The 7,465-nt window shown below is 45.3% G+C and overlaps 1 long non-coding RNA gene across 1 annotated transcript; it reads left to right on the top strand.

The window, feature by feature from the left end:
* The first annotated feature begins 1,082 nt into the window (after nt 1-1,082).
* LOC119302233 lies at nt 1,083-6,921 on the top strand. Its single transcript, XR_005147422.1, has 3 exons — nt 1,083-1,158; nt 1,242-1,410; nt 6,599-6,921. It is a non-coding gene; the product is annotated as an uncharacterized LOC119302233 (long non-coding RNA).
* The last annotated feature ends 544 nt before the right edge of the window (nt 6,922-7,465 follow it).

The raw sequence follows: 7,465 nt of genomic DNA, 5'->3' as shown, positions 1-7,465 counted from the left end.
TATTTTATTGGCATTGGATCTCTGTACTTTCTTAGTTTCCTTGCATGAAATTGGGGGTTGTATACTTTCTGAATTGAAAGACTAAAACAGTTGTTACTGTCTGTTTACTTATTTCTTCACTGCTGACCACTATGCAATTGAGCGTTTAGTTCCTTATCAATTCAATCTGACTTCACGCAGGTTTCAACTTTCAAGACTGACGTGGGAGATTTGGTCCAACATTGTTTTCCAGGCTTGCATTTGTGGTTTTCTGGAAAAAACGATCAAGCTGCAACAGCATTGTGACTGCAGAATTCAGCAGGGTAAATTTCCGTTCCGTTTTGAAAATCGACCAGTCACATTGATACAAGTTTTTTGTTTCTTTTGCGGGTCATTGATACAAGCTTTTTGGTATATCTAATCATTATTGGAACGCAATAGGTTCTGGCATGCATGGTTGTTAGGTGCATGAGAGGGTGCGCTGTCAAATTCTTTTGTATCTGAAAGGAACCTATGGCTATGAGCAAATGGTGGAAGTATTTGTGTATGGCTATTATAACCCAGAGAGCTCCAGCGACAGCGAGCTCGCTATCTCGATCCTTCGTGCCAATTGGGATCTGAGCTAAAAACCTTTTTCTTTCGAATACGCAACCGAATACAATAGTCCTTGGCCCTTCTACGCTGGTCACTGGAGATCAACATGGATCGAGTCGTGTGTGCCTTGGCCCATCTACGGAGGAGAAACGCAGGTCTTGACGCAGCGGCATCTGCACTCGCGGCATCTACGGCGAGACGACCTTCACGATTCACACAAGTTAACGTGCTACTCAGATTGTATGTTGGCACTGGACTTCATGCCGCAACATATATGCGTATTTAGAGACACACTCTGACTCAAACAAGGACAAGCTCCAGGCTGACAGTATGCTCTAACGCATGCTTCAATCACCGACGCGTGCAGAGCTAGCCGTGCACTGGCGTCCATGCAAGTGGCCATGCACTGGAGCTTTCACACGCGGATGTGTTAAAGCCAACCACCCCACCCGTCTAGCTGCGCACATATTTAATGCAGTACACCCCCCACAACGCTGTAGATGAAACAAGCTCCATTGCAAACCACATCGAAGGTTTCCCGATCTCTCCCGGCGACGCCGCAGGCAGGCTCTGGCGCACAGCAAGGTAAGATCTCGATGACATCTCTTGCCACGCTCTCACTACCTCCCCACACTTTGCCTAACCCCACGGCACATGTCGACGGACAGGCTTTGAATCAAATCGATGGGCGGAGAAGTTCATCAAGAACGGGGCAACCAGCAAGACACAGGCTTTGAATCAACTCCGGTCATCATGAACACAAAGAGAATGCAGCATCATGAACAGAAAGAGAATGCAGCACGGAGAACCAGCAATCCAGACGGGATCATCAAGCAGGTCCGGCACATCACACACATCTTTTTTTTGCATGGTAATACGTGTCTCATTCATATCATAAAGAACAAAGTACAAATTACGTAAAGACCGACATGACAAAACTGAAAAGATAGCAGAACATCTTTGAGCTTGACACCAACGCACGTCACCTGCCTCCGGCACCACCACAGTAGCCACCGAAGAAAAGAATGACGAATCACCTTCTCACCCGAGCTCGACGCGGCTCCATCGCTGATATGCAGCTTTGCGGACCTCCAAGGTGGCTCACCAAAAGTGAAGCCCTTACCGTTGAACGAATCAGACCAGAGCAACACCCCGGACACGCCATCCAACTCCAGATCTAGCATCCCACCACGACTAAAACGCCGAAGGAGGAAACCATATCTGCCATCCACGAACCACGAGCCCAACACATGCTCCGTCTTCCAGATGTCGTCGATGTAGACCACAATCTGCATCTGCTCCTGGACTACCTCGCAAGCTTCGCGCCGACGCTGGAGCAAACGCCGTCGTAACGGCGGAGCTCGAGGACACAGGTCCACCACGAGGATGCCGCCGCCGCCACACCATCCTTGCTTGAACAGACTGGTTTCCAAATCCATCCCCAACAATAGGACCGATGGCCTCGTTAGGAAAGAATCCGAAAAATCTTTATTCAGCGTTGTCATCGTCACCGCCGAAGCAAAGACGATGAACAACCTAAAAACCTAGACTACGAGAGAGTAAAAACGATCCACACGATCCGGCGACCCCCCTCACCACCGACGACCGAGGTCGCCGGCGGAGGGGAGCCGCCGGAGAGCGGCGTTGGAAGACCGGCCTCCCCTGGCGGCGGCTAGGGTTCCAGCCGCCAGGGACGAGAGGAAAACTCAGCGTTGGCGTTTAGATCCAACACATCACACACATCTAGAAAACCAAATTGGGCCCACGTGGTAAAAACAGTACGGTATTGCATGCCTGGTGCTTAAGTCATACACGTACCGCACGGAACGAGCCCTACATAGGCAGCGCGGCCACAGTATTCCTTTGTATATGACGATGTATGCTTCCCTTTGTCATTCCCCGATTATTAATGCGCACATCATCTCGACGCAGCCTGCGGCCAGATATCTGCGCGCAGGAGCAATGCTACACTTACGTAAAGGAGCTACTTAAGTTTACGTATCAGCCAACGTGGAACAATAGGATTGGTGTTTAGGGGAGTGAGGGGCCCACCCCCTAAAAATCAGGGGGGTGTTTAGATTAGTTTGGAAAGTTTCGTAACCTTACGTATAGTCTTTCGTAGGTTTAGCATTTTCGCTACGCGCAGATGCCGCTGCGTCCAGAACGTCCACACTCATCTACGGAGGTGCCTTTTAACTTGCTCATTCCTGTCGCCGCCGCCGCCCCTCTCCCCGTCTCTGCCCACGAGGTGCCTACCGACGCGGACGGCGATGACGACGACGACGAGGTGACGTTCTCGTGCGGTGTAGCTCTGACGTGCGACGGCAAGGTGCAGATCTCTCGATAGGTGGTAACATGGAGAAGATGGGAGGTGCTCCCGGCCAGATCTGAGGGCGCCCGTGACATCTGTTGCATATCTCGCATGAGGAGTCGGTGGAGAATTGATGGCATCGCCGCCGGCTGCAGCAATCCACCATTATCTGCAGCTGCCATCTCTCGGTGAGGTAGTCATCATCCAGATTCAGGTTGTACTGTTGCTAATTAGGCATGGTTCTTTTCTAATCTTCAATTCCCATATCAGTTAGACGTAGTTGATTTCTATCTATGGATCCTTTGCCTTTTGTACTAGCACATAAAACCAATTGATTGATTGTTTTCATGGAACACAGGTTTCTAGTAATTCTCTATGTTTTTTCTCTGCGTAAAGCAAAACATACTGAACTCAATTGATTGATTGTGGAACTCAATTTTTTTGTGGAGGACAGAGTTCTCCTGATTTCTCTGTTGCAATTTTTCCAAGGCTGACAGAAAGGAAACTATACTGATTCTCCATGCAAGTAGTGATTTCTTCTTTGTTTATGCTTCTTTGGTTCATTAAGTTCATTGGAGTGTGGCACATGTGCTTATCCATTCATGAACCTTGATCTTTCATGTGCCCAGATTTTGAAACAGTTCTTTGTGTGAAATTAAGCATTCTTTTTTGCGAGAATTGTTGTTGAAAATAATGTACCCTAAAAAATTAAATGAAAAAAATGCACACTAAAAATCAACATTTGATTATTTCTTGCCACAAGAGATCATTGGGTTATTTGTTCAATGATTTATGTTATAATGAACCAAAACTTTTTGGCCAATCTGATGTAGTTCTCAACGGAAAGGATTTTTTTTTGTTAATTTGGCTAAAGACTGCTTCAGGTAAATGTCCGGTTCGACTACTTCTGGCCAAAACCTAAATATTGTTAATTGTGCTGGTAGTTGTGTTTAATCGATTCAGACTTGTCTGGATTGTGCATATAATGGGGGTGAGAGATTTTGAATGTAGTGGGAATAGAGCATGGTAAAGATTTGTGCTGAAGAAATGTAAGTTTGAGAGACAACTAATCAGTAATAGCAAATTCTTATTAGTAGTTTAACTTGTGGATAAACTTATGTTGACCTGTGGAAAGAACCACTTCACCAATGGAGAAGTGAAGACATGGCCGTCGGTTGCACCGATCCACCACTACCTGCAGCTCTCGTCTCTCGGCGAGGTGGTCTTCGTTCAAATCCAGGCTGTACTGTTGCTAATTTGGCCTGGTTCTTTTCCAATCTTGAATCCCCATATCAGTTATATGTTGTTGGTTTCTATTCATGAGTTCTTTTGCCTTTTGTACTATCAAATAGAACAATTGATTGATGGTTTTCATTTTTTTGCATGGTAATACGTGTCTCATTTATATCATAAAGATTAAAGTACAAGTCACGTAAGGACCGACATGACAAAACTGTAAAGATAGCAGAACATCTCTGAGCTTGACACCAACGCCCTTCACCTGTCTCGGGCACCACGACAGCAACCACCGAAGAAAAGGATGATGAATCACCTCCTCACTCGAGCTTGACGCGGCTCCATCGCTGATATGCAACTTTCCAGACCTCCAAGGTGGCTCACCAAAAGTGAAGCCCTTACCGTTGATCGAATCAGGCCGATGCAACACCCCGGATATGCCATCGAACTACAGATCTGGCACCCCACCGCGACTAAGACGTCGCAGAAGGAAACCATACCTGCCATCCATGAACCACGAACCCAGCACATGTTCTGTCTTTCAGATGTCGTCGATGCAGACCACAATCTGCGTCCGCTCCTGGACTACCTCCCAAGCTCTGCGCTGACGCTGGAGCAAACGCCGTCGCAACGGCAGAGCCCGAGGACACAGGTCCACCAAGAGGATGCCGCCGCCGCCACACCATCCTTGCTTGAACAGACTGGTTTCCAAATCCATCCCCAACCATAGGACCGATGGCCTTGTCAACAAAGGATCCGAAGAATCTTTATTCAGCGCTGTAATCGTCGCCGCCGAAACAAAGACGATGAAATAGCCTAAAAATCTAGACTACGAGGGAGTAAAAATGATCCACACACGTGGATCCGGCGACCCCCTCACCACCGACGACCGAGGTCGCCGGTGGAGAGGAGCCGCTGGAGGACGGTGCTGGAAGATTGGGCTCTCCTGGCGGCGGCTAGGGTTCCAGCCGCCAGGACAGGAGGAAAACATTGATGGTTTTCATGGATCAAAGGTTTCTTGTAGTTTTCTTGTATATTTTTCTGTGTGAATTAAACATACTGAACTTGAATTGTTCTTTTTGTGGAGGAATGTAATACAGAGTTGCAGAATCCATATTTGCATGTTTCATACTTGTATCCAGAAATCTGAATGGTATTATGTGGCTGTGAATTAAATCCTCATACTGGTTTTGAATTTAACTTCTTTGTTCAGAATGATGTGCATAACGGTTGATATGTTCATACTAGTTTCATGCTTGCAATGTGTCTACTACGGATTGTGCACGAGTGCATTTAACCTCTATTATTGTGGCCATGAGATCTGACACTTGAATCTTTGTATCTTGTTTTTGAATTTAACTTTTTGGTTCAGTATTCTGGAGGAAGCTATCTCCATGGTTCTTGCCTGATTTTTTCTTGTAAATCCTCCTCCCTAGAAAGATATTATTACCAATCATTTTTTCTTTCAAAATCATGATCTGTTCATCTAAAGTGCAAACTATCTATGCATAAGATTATCTAGTGACAATCATTTTTGAAACTGGACTTCTTCCTGTGCAGGTCATGTGTCTTTGTGCAAAATAATTTTTGTAATGGCCAAATAAGTTGTGCATGAGAAATGTCGAACTCTGCTAATTTCGTTTATTCTGCTAGTTTGTGCTGTCCAAATGCCACTGGCAATTTTAATTGCAGCCTTAATAAACAACATCTCAATGCATCGGGTAATTTTTGTGGCACGGCACATTTCTTGGTCATGGTTGTTGATCTGTAGCTATTAAATACTTCCTCCGTTCCTAAATGTAAGTCTTTGTAGAGATTTCACTATGGACTACATACGGAACAAAATGAATGAATCTACATTCAAAATGCATCTATATACATTCGTATGTGGTTTATAGTAAAATCTCTACAAAGACTTATATTTAGGAACGGAGGGAGTAATATGTCAGGGATATGAGCCACCTTTCCAGAGTTCTGGGCGGTGATGTGGGTCCATGCACTTTGCTAATTGGGTTAAATACATCCATATACAGCCTGCCAATATAGCAGAAGTCTGGATAACGAGGAGGCTGGATGGTAGGGATACCGAGCTCCCTGTCGCCCGAGCTCCAAAACTATTTTTCAACAGAGCACCATCTTTACACATTACTACTGCACAGTAGTAATTTGTACCACTAAATGCCAAACCCCACACAGTAACTCGCATAAAGGCATGCAATGCCTGTGCTTCCCCTCTCTGCCTCTCCTTCACCCCTCCACCACTGTTTCTGCTTGCTAATGTTGGAGAAGATGGTTAGGGTTATTGGTGTCTTGGTGGCATCCATTTCGGCTGCCTTTTTTTTTGTTCATCCACTTGGCATTGTGACTCCATAGCTGCTCTACAGAATCGAGAGCCTGCCTGCACCATTGTCTTCATTATGGGTGACATCTATTTCTGAAGGCAAAGCTCTCTCTAAGTGCTGCTTCTGCTCACTCCAGTGCGCAGGGTGTCTCGGGAGAAGATAAACGCGCTACACAGAAATCAAGACACGAAGCACGGTGATGATCAGGGATCACGATCACGATGAGATGAAATACAGGAGCTAGGCAGCTTGGCTCAGATTCTACTGTTAGCCAAGGTTCCATTCAGTCACTCCCATGTACTTTGTTTACTTCAATCCTACTTCGGACAAACCCCAGGCAAGCTGTTTTTTAATACTCACAAACTGTCGGATCACCAGCAGTGATAGATCTATTTATATTTTGTTGATAATAGCCTGTTGCTGCAAGTGTTTGGTTGTTTTCTATTCCGTCTGTAAACTAATACTCCCTCCGTTCGGAATTACTTGTCACAAAAATGAATAAAAATGAATGTATCTATAACTAAAATACATCTAGATACATTCATTTCTTGGACGAGTAATTCCGAACGGAGGGAGTATAATACATTTTAGGCCACTACTTCAGTGACCTAAAACATCTTATATTTGTTTACAGACGTAGTAGTATTTTGCTGGCATTGGGTCTACATACTTTCTCAGTTTCCTTACAAGAATTTGGGGTTTGTCTACCTTCTGAACCAAAAGACAAATAGTTACTCTATTTAGCTTAGAAATTCGCGGGAAGTTCCATCAACCATTTTACTGTAGGCTTGCATTAGGATTCAGTGGGGTAAACAATATTGTTACTTTAGAATTCAGTGGGGCAAACTTCCATTCCGTTTAGAAAACCGACCAGTTTAATTTCAGTTTTGCTCACATCACCTTGATGCAAGCTCATAACTGGAGCTCAGGTTTGCATTGGTAAAACATGTAAGTTGCAGATCTAGCATGCAAGGCTGTTAGGTGCATGAGGGTCAGAGGGTGC

Source organism: Triticum dicoccoides, chromosome 1B, assembly GCF_002162155.2.
Source record: "Triticum dicoccoides isolate Atlit2015 ecotype Zavitan chromosome 1B, WEW_v2.0, whole genome shotgun sequence".
Taxonomy (NCBI): domain Eukaryota; kingdom Viridiplantae; phylum Streptophyta; class Magnoliopsida; order Poales; family Poaceae; genus Triticum; species Triticum dicoccoides.
Note: the sequence above shows the minus strand (reverse complement) of the source record. Positions and strands in the feature narration are given on the sequence as shown.